Source organism: Anomalospiza imberbis, chromosome 2, assembly GCF_031753505.1.
Source record: "Anomalospiza imberbis isolate Cuckoo-Finch-1a 21T00152 chromosome 2, ASM3175350v1, whole genome shotgun sequence".
NCBI lineage: Eukaryota > Metazoa > Chordata > Aves > Passeriformes > Viduidae > Anomalospiza > Anomalospiza imberbis.
In genome coordinates this window covers 41,646,399-41,658,920 of record NC_089682.1, presented here as the reverse complement: position 1 = coordinate 41,658,920, position 12,522 = coordinate 41,646,399, and the positions used below count along the sequence as shown (strand labels likewise).

The 12,522-nt window shown below is 37.8% G+C and overlaps 1 protein-coding gene and 1 long non-coding RNA gene across 32 annotated transcripts in view; one reads left to right on the top strand and one right to left on the bottom strand.

The window, feature by feature from the left end:
- LOC137468721 (uncharacterized) overlaps positions 1–12,522 on the bottom strand; it is a 296,780-nt gene that overhangs the window by 26,771 nt on the left and 257,487 nt on the right. For 28 of the 31 annotated variants that reach the window (XR_010996142.1, XR_010996148.1, XR_010996136.1 and 25 more), the window contains one exon: positions 11,625–11,687. The exons of the other annotated variants lie outside the window; for them this stretch is intronic. The gene's annotated coding sequence lies outside the window, so the exon portion shown is untranslated. The remainder of the gene's footprint in view (positions 1–11,624; positions 11,688–12,522) is intronic. 31 annotated transcript variants of the gene reach the window in all.
- LOC137468723 (uncharacterized) overlaps positions 1–12,522 on the top strand; it is a 34,558-nt gene that overhangs the window by 19,616 nt on the left and 2,420 nt on the right. Inside the window, exon 3 of the long non-coding RNA XR_010996164.1 lies at positions 5,885–6,028. This is a non-coding gene — a long non-coding RNA (uncharacterized lncRNA). The remainder of the gene's footprint in view (positions 1–5,884; positions 6,029–12,522) is intronic.

The following is a 12,522-nucleotide window of genomic DNA, read 5'->3' as shown; positions in this document are numbered from 1 at the left end:
AGGAATTGACCAGGGAATACAAAAACTTATTCCTAGGAGGGAATATTCTGTTTATTTACAAATATGAATCTTTGCCTGCAAATCTTTCCTTCCTTTAATGTTTCACAGTTACCAAGATACACCAATGTGGATGAAGCACAACAGTGTGAAGCTACAACATCCTCATGTCCTTTCCCATTTCTTTCAAGCTCCATTTTTTCTCCCATCTTCCTGAACTCCTGTGCCTACATTCCCAGAGCCTCTATAAGTGCCAATGAGCAGTGACTGCAGTTCCATTCCTTGTAGCCTCTCTCTCATTCCATGTGCAGCTTCAATTTCCTTCCTTCTCTTGCATCCTCTTACACTTCTTATCACATAATAATTCATCCTCCCTATTCCTTCCTTCCTCCCATACAGATACACTCTGCATCTCTTGCTGCTTTTTATATTCATTGGTTCAAGTGCAAAGGTTTGGTTTAGGAAAAGGTAACAAAAATTATCATTAATTAACCTCTTCCTAGCTCCCCTCTGTTTGGAACATTCATTTCTAAAATTTATGAATATTAAATTATAAATATTAAAAAGAAAGAAAGCTTGTTTTTATAAAATTACTGATAGATTTCAAAATAATATAATCTGGTTTTTATGCTTTGCAATCTTTACTTTGAAAAATACCTGCAGCATGAAAATAAGTAGGAGACTGTTGCAGCTGCTTTTACAGAATTGTTTTCTGCATTTAATAAATTTCTTACTGATGAATAAATTAATAGATTTCCAGAAGTTATAAGTTACTTATTTTCAGTGAAAGTTTTGCAATTATAATCTCCAAGATGTCCCCTTTAAAAGCTCATTATGCAAAATTCTAAAAATGAAATCTTTAATTTACCTTTGAATAGATATTGAGTGTGAGAATTTGGGGGAAAAATCCACAAGAAAGGTGGGTTTTAAATAATGGATTTGCCAAACTGCTGTTTAAAAAGTGAAGTTTACCTGAGAATTTTCTTTCTTAAAATATTTTTACACTGCACCTGAATGACTTGTTATTGAAGTATTTGAGTTCAAGTTCCATCAAAAAATTCCTTACCAAGCTGGTTTTGCAGACTTTCATTAAATCTCCGACGAAGCTTCTGAGTGCAAGTCCAAGTAAATTAAAGGCCCAATCAATAAAAATTGAAATCAGCCTTGCAAATCATGTTGCCTGCTAAGAACTGTCATTAAATTAGAGTCAAATCAAATTACACAATAACAAACAACAGCCGCTCCTCACGTATGAGAAGGATCCTTCGCACAAACCTCCTCTTGCTTGGAGATGAGCACAGCCTGACCCTCGCTCCGGACTCCCAGGGTCGCCCCTTGGAGAGGATTCCCACATCCTTGGCTCCTGGCTTAGGGAGCTGTGTGGACCCAGCCCCGTGGCCTTGAATCACAGCCCTTATCTGCTTTGGTATTTCCAGCAGCTCACACGGCTAATAAATAGTACATTCATTTGGCAGACTGCGTGTTCACTGCCACAGGCCAACACTTGGACTTTTTTAGCCAAAAAAACCCCGAACTGACTCAATGCTACGCTCAATTCCTTCCTTTTGGGCGTGACACTGCATGTTCCCATCCTTGGCGGGGTGGTGATTGCAGCTCCTTCCAGTGAGAGCCACCCCTGTCCCAACAGTGCATGAGGGCTCCCTGGTGCCCCTGGCAGGATGGTGCCTGCTGCTGCTAAGGTTGGAGGCAGGAGTGCCTGGCAGCATTCCCTGACAGCATTGCCCTGAAAATAGGAGGCTGGGGACAGCACTGTCTCCCACGGCAGACAACTCCTCCCACAGTGCCAGGCAAGGGGAGGAAAGGAGTCCTATGTCCCCTTAGAGCACCTGCTCAGCTGGCAGCGGCATCAATAGGAGTATCAGGTGTGCAAGCTGGGCCTGTTTTCTCTGGCTGCATTGTTTATATTGACTTTCTTTACAACATCCAGAGGAGAGAAATTAAGGGGCTATTATCTCATAACAGCGGCTAAGAGTGAATTGGTGCTGCACGTTTAAGTGTCTAACATACAGAAGCACAACCTAGAGGCAGCTCCAACCACTTTATATATTTAACATCCCGTCATTGGGTCAAAAAGCTGTAAAAATGCCTTTGCACCTGAGGTTTCTCTTTTAAAACTTGCCCAGATGTTGTAAATCAAGAGGATGCTGGCTCTTAAATGACCAAGATATTTTGGGAAAAAAAGCAGGATTGCTTCAAAATGTTACACTAAGTATGAGTTAGGTTCTTAGACTCATCACTAAAATTTACATTTTGGCCATTCTGTTACAGCTATAATTCAAAACCAAAGTAACGATAAAAATGCCTCTAAATTCTTCCTGTATCAGAAGATAAACATTTAAGAAGAGCAATAGACTTTGCAATATTTAATAATAATCACTTGCAAAAATGCCTTTATCACACAGAAATCATGTACTTCACAAGTCACATCCTGAGTAAATGCTGTCTAAAGAAAAAAGTACTTTCTCAAGCAAAAAGCTCCCTAGGGCAGTAGCCAAACTGCCAACTGTGGTACCTCAGATGGACTCAAGCCTGCAGTCTCATCTCCAAGTGTGTGTGGGCCATGGACAGCAGAGGCTGTGAATTTTCAGACACTGCCTTCCTATCCAGTGATGAGACACCAGTGCAATACACGGTTTAGGAGGTCCGACCTTAGTTCTTTACAATACACAACATGGAAATTTGGGCAGTAGAGCTGAAGAAATTAGAAGGGAATATGGTAAAATACATACTGTTGGAAAAATCTAGCCTAAGGATCAAATGTTAACATTTGGACAAAAGAACATTACTTATCACAAAGCTGAACAGCTACATGGGTCCACTGCTCCCTGTGCCCCAGCTCACAAAGATGTTTTCCCAGAGGGACATCAGCCTCAGCAGCAGCTCTCAAACACCTTAGCTCAACATAGTATTAATCCTACTTTATAAAAAATTCTACCCCCAAATAATTCTCCTCCCAATAAAAGGCTCAGCTGACACAGGCAAATCTGCAAGTTAAAGAAACTTATAGACTAAATCCCCTTCAACTGTGCAAACTAAGTGCACTAAGGCTTTTTGAAAAGGTGGAGATGGAAATACTCCCTGAAAGTACAAGATTTGCTGGACAAGCTGTGATATAGAATAGCAGCTAATGATTCTCACCCCAGGACACTTGAATATCAGAGGCACTTTCAAGCCCTGTCTCCATCTACTATGGAATCTACTTCCTGGTCCAGATAGAACATTTTCTTGGGTAACTTTTGAGGAAACCAGCCATTTACATGGATTTAGCATGCTCCAAATGTTATCCATAGTGTAAAGTGAAGTTCTTACAAGCAACAGTGAAATTATCACGGTCAAGTTCCCATCTGATGGTTTCTTCCTAACATGGGAAAGGAACAAATTTGTCTCAGCAAACTAATCACAATGGCTGAGATGGAGAATTTTGGGATTGTGTTCTTTTGTTCATTTCAGCGTAGTGCCAAGCAAAAATCCCCGACAGCAAATATACATAAAAGATATGTGTGACTGACAGTCATCTTTCCTCAGACATGCAAATCTGCTTTGATATTGCAGTAACTACAAGGCTGGGTTTTTGTCAGGGAAAAGTGAGCCTTTTATTGTCCAGGGGCTTTGAAAATGAGAGTCACACAGAGTTTGTGCAAATTCAATCCCAGAATCTCAAGACAGACCTACAAAGGTGATAGTAATAAACAGCTTTATTCTCCTTCCCAAGCTGAAGAGTTGTGACAGAAAGGACTCATGGAGAGTATGTTTTGAGTAAACTTTGCTTTCTGCTAATCTTATAAACATGACAGTAATCCCATATTTCTCTCCAGCGGCCAGGGCATTCCCAATCCATCCCTGTTGCCAGTATATTTGCAATAGATTCTACATCCATGGCCAGGGTTATCATGATGTCAGTAAATGAAGAATCAAAAAATGACCAGTGGAAAAAGTGTGTGGAGACCAAAAGTAAAAGGAAGGGAGCTGCATTTCCCAGACAAACCACACATTAACCCAGGTAAATCACTCTCAACCATGGACATAAAGTTTAGTTGAGGTGACCTATAACATTCAGATGAAGATAATACAAGCATAATATACGTATGTTAACCACATGCAAGAAAATACAAGTGCAAACCACTCCCTTTTTCCCCAGCCATGAAAGCAAAGCAGTACACAAGGCTGTTGCGACTCTTAGGAAAAAGGATTAGTCTGCTGCTCTGTGTTTGTATCTTTTCAATGAGGCTTTTGGTGCAATGGCTGGTGCATATCCATGCCAGTCTTACTCAAGCCAGAGAACTACCTAATCCAGAAAACCTCCAAGTACTGGTGTTTATGGGGGAGATCTTTCCATTCAAATGATGGTTCAACAAAGCCCAGACACAGCAAAGGGATCCATGCCTATTTTGCTGTAAGATCAAATACCATGCCAATCATATTTCTAAAAGAAGGGCTAAGGAGACAGGAATTCCTGAACATGAAGATGTCATTCTAGAAAACAAAAAAAAAGAGGCCTGATCTTTGAGTTTTTACTCAGATTTTTTAAGCATTCTTGAGAAGACTTCATCAATGTGAGGCTGACTGTTTCTACAAGTGGCATGAAAGAAGAGGTGAGGGAAAAAATTCTCAAACAAAATTAGCCTGACATTTTCATATACATGACATATATTACAATGAATTACAGTTGAAATATCCAGAAGCCTTATGCAAAATTAAAGCCTACCAAAAAGATCACTCTGATGTAAATATTTTTACTATGTGATGGCCAAAGCTGAAACAATTTCATTCCTCTGTACTGTGTAATACAAAAGCATTAGCTTTTCAAACTTCTACTTAACTGTGCTATAAAAGCAATACCCACCTTTAAACAGGGCCTGCCATATGTATTTAATGCCTGTTTTATTAAAAATATCATAAGCTGCTCTCAATGGATAAATGAATGCCATATGAAACCACTTCCAAAAGATCTGAAAAATTTCAAGTGCACTTCTATTCCAACTTTATCAGTTAGGCGACCTATCACAGGTCTCTTGCTGAAGAGTTTCAATAAACTAATTTTGGAGATTATTAAATGCTGTTTGTCATGTTTAAGGGACAGATTTTTGAGGAAAATCTTTTTTTGGGGTTGCTTTTAAGTATTTTAACACATTCGTTACCTAAAAATCTCTAAAGAGCTTCAACTGTTTTGAAGACAATGAAGGTAAACAAAGGATGAGACAAAGTGAAACTCAGCATTTTCCTTTGCTGAGTAGAATAACAAAGCCAGACATGTGCTTATATTTTTTTGACTACTCTGTGCTATTTCAACAGCACAAAATTAATAATAACTTACTTTACCTTTTCTGCTAAACTGGATTAACAGCAGCTTTGCTACAGGGAAAGGTCTCAAAATGACTGTGCCCAAAACATCCAAGATCTGTCAGTGCTTCCAAATCATGGTTGTTAACACAGAAATATCCTTCCGACTCTGTTTTCTTTGGATGTGTCTCTGGGCAAAAACACTGTGGGTTGCAGAAGGAAATACAAATTCTCCCCAGCTCTCTGAAGTGACTTAGCTCTTAAGACAGGCAGAACCCGGCATTGCAGCAGGTTTTTGCCATGCTGAAATTCCTTTGTTAAGAACCAGGGCTCACCATGGATCAGACTTAATGTTTACCAAGGAAATTGTGGCAAGCAGAAGGGTGCTAGGTGGGTCAGTGCCTCTTCAGCTTTTCTTTAGGACTAAACTTATGAAACATTGAGGACATGTCTCCCAAAGGAACAACCGGGAGTTGCAGATCCATTGGATCTCCAGATCTTCCCTGAATATCTTAATGGAGATTTTTTCCAAATGCAAGAAGCAAAGTGAAGGCACAAGAATGACAATGTTCTATATTATTTACAGGAACAAACACTCTCAGATGGGCCCTAGGTTGGAGCCCATCCCCATTTAGCCATGCCACAAAGTGCATTTATTTCCTACAGAAGCATCACACCAGTGTAATGTTAAGTCTACAAGGCACACTTATATTCCAACTATACTGCAAAGGTAAAATATGTCAGACTTTACTTGAAACAGACAATATGTTTTATGACTTTAAAATGAAATCACAGAAGACCTAAATCCATCCAGCTGTTCTTAGTAGAGATTTTTTCCCCCTTTGTTTTTCATTCTCTACCTTAATCCACTTCAAAATTACCTCACAGTCTCATTCATTTTTTGCTTGTAACTTGATAACTCTTGCCAAAACAATGTATTGCACATTACAGGGTAAAAAACCTAAATTAAAGAACAGAGAAAGAAATAGAGAAAATATATATTCATTAAAGCTGGTGATGCTGCAATGAAAATTTGCATAGCAACCCGCAACTAGGCCTGATAGAATTACAAATTTATCATGCCTTTGAAGGACAGATGAAACATTCCCACATTTTCTGCATCAGTCATTTCTATTCAGTTCAGCTTAGTATAAACAATTCTCCTTATTTTGCAACTAATTGAAGAATTAATACAAAAGGATTGAACACCTGTTGCTCTGTTGGCAGAAACCAGCAATTACAATGTTTCTTTCCAGTGAACTTAAACTACAAAAGAAAAAAAAATTAAAATAACAAAAGAAAATGTACTGGTGATCAGAGTCTTTTTGAATCCACAGAAGATATTGCAGTTTCTACTCAGATTGTGAGTGGTCCCTCTTAGGCTTCACTGGTTGATGGAGGTCTCCTCTCTATCCTCCCATTTACCCTTAAGCATTTTCCATCAGCTTGGAGCAATTCTTATTCACTCAACCTCATCTCTCCTCTGTCCCATATACTTTAAGACAGGCTTAAAATTCAGTCTGGATCCACCTGTCATGCAGATCCTCATTATCAATTTCCTATCACAAAAAATAATCACTGAAAATAAGTTGTGTTAAAGAGATAAACTAAATCCATTTTCATCTCCTCCTATTATTCCTTATCTAGAAAAGGGTTCAGGTAAACCTTAAGCTGGTAGGAGATAAACACAGGGACCTGTGAGCAAATGATTTTTTTTAATACACAGACATGAAAAGGAAAGACAACCAAAATACAATCAACCTTCAAATCCACATAAAATAAACATTCTTAACTGTCCTTGCTGATGCAAAACATAAAACAACTAAACATTGGAAATATCTAACATCTTGTTATGTTCACCTCCAATAAAAGTAATGTCAGAAATTCAGGGTTTCCAAATACCCTGAAAAGAGTTTGCTGGTAACCTGGCAGCTCCAGGAACAGACCCCTCACCCCTATGTGGAACAGTCACATTTCACCCTCTCCTCATCCCATAGGAGTCTGATCTGTCCCTGACCACAACACCACAGGGGTGTTGTGCTCTGCTCTTTTGCAGAGCCCATAAACAAACTTAAGTCACTTTCCAGCAAAATTATCACTATTGCTGTCTTTAATGACAAATTATTATTGAAAATAACACTCCTTTTCACTTTTTATGGAAAAGTACGTGGAAAAAGTCAGTATCAATTTTTCCCAACTATTATGGAATGAGCATCACTGTCTGGTCCAGATGCTCTGACTTTGGCAATAATGTGTGCTCCATCTCACTGGGGAGGCCTCGTCTTTGAGGTCAGTTCCAGAAGCAGCTCTCACTTAAAAAATCATGGTAAATATATAGTCACAACTCTTTTCTCTCTTGAATTTTACCTATTTCTGGGAGTGGAAACACTCATGCTTTTTGTCTCTTTTTGTCAAGATCCGTGCTCATGGGACGTATATATTAATGGACATTTCTTTGTTTTTGCAGACAGGATGAGGAAGGCTGCAGACCAGAATGAAATGGGGTCATGCAAATTAGGGCATAAATCTTCACAAGCCCAATTTTGTTTCCAGAGTCAGATTGGGATTTTTTTTTCCCACCTTGGTTTATTCTGCTATTGACTTAAAAAAAAAAAAAAAAAAAAAAAAAAAAAAAAAAAAAAAAAGGCATGCAGAAGGCATGCAGACACACAGAGAACACCAGGATTGAGGAGAGATAATTTTGTCTATGGCACCCATCTCATAGGTGGAGGCACCCAGTGGTGGGATCTGACACTGGAGGCAGTTTCCAGTGTTTTGGAAACCATTTGTACAGGGACTGTGACTTCTCCAAGTCCTGAGCTAGAAAGATGAATCGAGGACCGAAACAGACAAGGGCATTTTGGGTCAGGTCAGACCCTGGCCTGACATTTGCCCTGATGTGCTGTGTAAGGACGCTCTGTGCTGAGACCCCAGAGCAGGACTGGGCTGAGTCAGTGAGTCACAGGAAGGTGGGAACACAGTTGGGCCTGCAGGTCATTTGGATCTGTGCTCATTACACTGAGTTCTTCAGGCACAAAGAAATAATATCATAGATCCAGGGAAGACCAGGATCAACTTGTGACATTGCCACTGCTATCCAAGCAGTAGCATGCAATATCTTCTGGAAAGCATTTTAAGGATAAAAGAAAATGTTCTTTTGTATTTCAAAAATATATAGACCTATATAATGCCAGCAACAAAAATCAAATGTATAGGATAAGCTATTCCCTGAAGAAAGAAAAAAGCATTAAATACTTGGTATTTTCCTGAGTTTATAAATGAAAATAACTTTTAAAGCTTTCCTGTTAATGGAATTAAAATAATCATCATTCTTTCCTTAAGTGTCTGCAGTACATAGTCACAGTCCATTAAGGCAATGTGTCATCATTGTTCATAACAGGATTTAAATGAAATAATCAAGTCATCAGGACTATTTCAACATCAGTAAAGCCTCAGAGTGATCATTATGTACAGCCATGAAACAATACCTTTTTGCATATTTTCCCTGATCAGATTAAAGTGGTGATGAATTCCTCGATGGCTCAAGTGTGCTCCAAGGAAAGCTAGAAGGTTGTACAGTTAACTCCCAGGGTGTAACTCTAAACCATACAACCTACTACCTCAACCCGGATGCACACAGCTTCCGACGGTGACCATAAAGTCTTCTTCAGTTCTTCAGCCTTTCTTTGAAATGTGACAGCAGCCACTGGCCTACATATTTCCCATGGGGGGAGGCTTTCAACTGCAGTTATTCCCCACTTTTCAGACAATAAGGCATATTCTTAGATAGATTTTTGTACTGCAGAGGTAGAACTTCTGTTCTATCCTGTTTACATATGTATAAAGATATATATACGTGTGCTGTGTGCACACGTATATATACATACATATTTGATAGGGATGATGCAAACCCAGAACATCTCTGGAAAGAAATGAGTATTTGGCCTTACTTTACAATAAGAATAAAATATAAATGTCTTCTTTCTTTTTGAGTGCAATACCATGGAATGGCATATTTAATAAATTCAGGGAATTGTATATACTATACTCCCTCATTGGAAACCCTATGATTCCCTCACACCTCTTTCTAAATTTTAATATGATATAAAGTCAAAAATGCTTAAAGCAACCTATAAAGAGCAAATCCCTTAATCAAGTTGGAAGGCAATGGACAAGAGAAGAATTCCAAAATCAGTACATGGTTTTGTACACTCATTTGAGCTTGTTGTCAAACACCACTGCAGCAGGAGCTGCATGAAGTTTTGCCAGATCACCACACTGACACAGACCCATAGAAGCGAGCTTGTGCAGTGCGTTTCAACACAAGATCGGATCTACGGGTTTATGCCAATTGGCATCGCTGGGTAGGGTTTTCCTCTTACAGGGAGTGCAGAAGACTTTAAACAAGCAAACATAGGATGCGATGTGAGAACGAGTACTCAAGAGTGAAAACATTACCATCTATTGTAAAGAAGGCTCCTCCAAGCTTAACTGCATAAATGGTGGAGGAAACAAACGAGCCAAAGATTTGTGATTAGCTTCTATTTGAAAATGGAAGAAAAAAAAAAAATTAACAGTTTAACAGCCACGGATTGTTTTTTCTTCAGCAGGAGCTAACGTCCTTTTGTGCGCTCTTTGCTTTACTGATGAACCCCCAACTCCCAACTTGCATCTATGGTGTGCTCGACTGGAATCAATAACTGGACATGACATAGAAGTGAACAGTACAGGTTTTCCTTTCTGTCTGAGCTCATATCATGTACTACAACTCAAAATAAAATTCACCCCACTAAATCTGAGATGCAAAAAGGCACAGTGGAGTGCTGTTCTCATACAACATTGTGAAAACTGCGTAGCTATTTCTTCACGTTACATTGAGACTAAAGTACTGCTTGACAATAACTTGTTGATTAGGTAACAGCCACTAATCAAAGCCAAGAACTTAATTTGTGTATTTTATTCACTAACCCTCCCATCAATGCAATTCCCTAGTAATGAGAATGCAAGTGGAAATGCAATCTTGCAAAACTTCAGGGTTAACACCTACAACAAATCCATCCTTCTTGTGACTGGCAAGCAACCCACTAAAAATTATTCCACACAGAAAGTAAGGTACCCTAAACAACAGACTGAAAATGGCTCCTTTGGAGCAAAATGCAGTAATTCAGAAGGGTGACACACAGACACAATTCTATAACTTTTATACTCTAACCAAAAGCATTGATAAATGCTTCACCTTTAAACACAACACCTGACACATCAGAATAACTTGCAACAATATAAACGCGAAGGCATTTATAAAATACAGCCATAAGATGCAGGTACAATTTTAAAACCAGGCACCATATAAAGGTGTCTTTTGATTTGAGCAGGTAACTGAAATCTGTATCTGAATAGAATTTTAATGCCTTCCTTCCACTAGTTCTCACCATAGTCCTAATTCTGCCATTGTTAGTTGGGCAAAACACCTTTCAAGAGAATAAATGTTTGTCAATAGCAAAGCTTTTTACTAAGGCAATGTTTCATTTTCTTGCAGACTTCAACATGTATTTCTCGTTCAATAATGACAGCTGAGCATTAGTGAATTACTGTTTCCTTCCCTTTTCTTTTTTAATTTAGTGGATTAAATCTTGCATGTTCATACCCTCTGGCATTTTAAAACAAATTCATTTTCTAGAAAAGTCTCTTTTAAACCTGCTTTCACTTTTTATGCAACACTTCAGCATTCAGAAGGAATGATATTTTTATAACTGCTTTCTGCTGACACTGTAGAGAATATGTACAGACAAGCCCTCAAACTAGAATAGTTATCCTAGTACCAGAAATAAGTATGCAGACTGCATATACAACTTACTGAATGATTGTAATAAGTGATATAAAATTGCTTTTCCAATTTTCTTTCTTTTTTATTTTTGTGAATAGAAGATATATTTCACATTTGAAAAATAATTGGTCACTGCATTATAGTTACATAGTAACAAGTAGATATATGTACTACAAATATATTAGTAATATGAGTATATTAGTAAATATATTTCTTATATACCTGCTAGACCTAGCCAAAGAAGAAATTATGTTTTTATTTTTCAATTAATTCTTAAGCTTCATGTAAACACACAGTATAAAGCTACATATTTATGCAGTTACAGCTACACAAGCTGCAACATTCCCAACAGCAAATAATGAGAGCAAAAGTTTAATACACATCTCTGAAATTATATTTGTAGTCTGCCTTAATGAAATATTTCTTTTAAACTGCTTCAGATTCTTGCCAATAGCTTTATTATATAACCAACAAAAAAAGGTATTTAAGATCACTGTATTACCTTCGCTGAAATCTGGTATCATTAACTTCTTCATTTTCCTTTTTCATTTTAATTTTCCTTTCACTGAAATAAAAAAAAAAAAAGCAAAAACAAAAACAGTGAGAGAAATATTTTGAAATATCTGTTTTATGTGAAGTGTTCTCTGAACATGAAATATACACAAAATTAGTAATTATGCATTTAAGATATAAACCCGACACTGCTGATGCCCCTCCTCAGGGCCCTAGGAAGAAGACATGCTGTGAATATGCACGCTTTGGAAAAGGGACTTTTTCTTTCATTATTTTCTGGCCCTTTTTTCAACCTACAAATACCTAATTTCTATTAGGAATTTCAGAAGCGGAGGAGAAAACTTAACAAAAGGGAGTACTTTTTATCAAGCAGTGAACACAATGAGGTAATTAGGTACGGAACTTCAGAAAAATACGGGCATAAACTTCTTAAATTAAGAAACATTTTCAAAAACTTGTAGGGAGGGGAGTGATTTGTCTGACCAGACAGAGAAATTTGAAAAGTGATTTTAAGCTAATGCAAGCCTTGGATTCTCAACAGGCTTAGGTATCAATGACAAACTATTCCAACAAACTATTGGGGAGGGCAGCATCACCATAAATATAAGAAACACTTTCTAGTCCAAAATGGGTGTATGGAGGTGTATGTGTCATATATATAAGGTCTCCATTCAGCAATTTCCCAGAATTCATTGCAGAACAACAAAAATAAAAAGTAGCAAAACTAGCATATAATCTTAGAAATTACTCTCCACTAAGTAATGTATAAAAAGTGAAGGACATGTTAAAACAGTTCTATTTCATAAAGGAGTATTTATAAAGCTTTTTATTAGAGATGCAAATATCATGAACATTTTGAAGAAAAAACAACAAATGTAAGAGTTTCT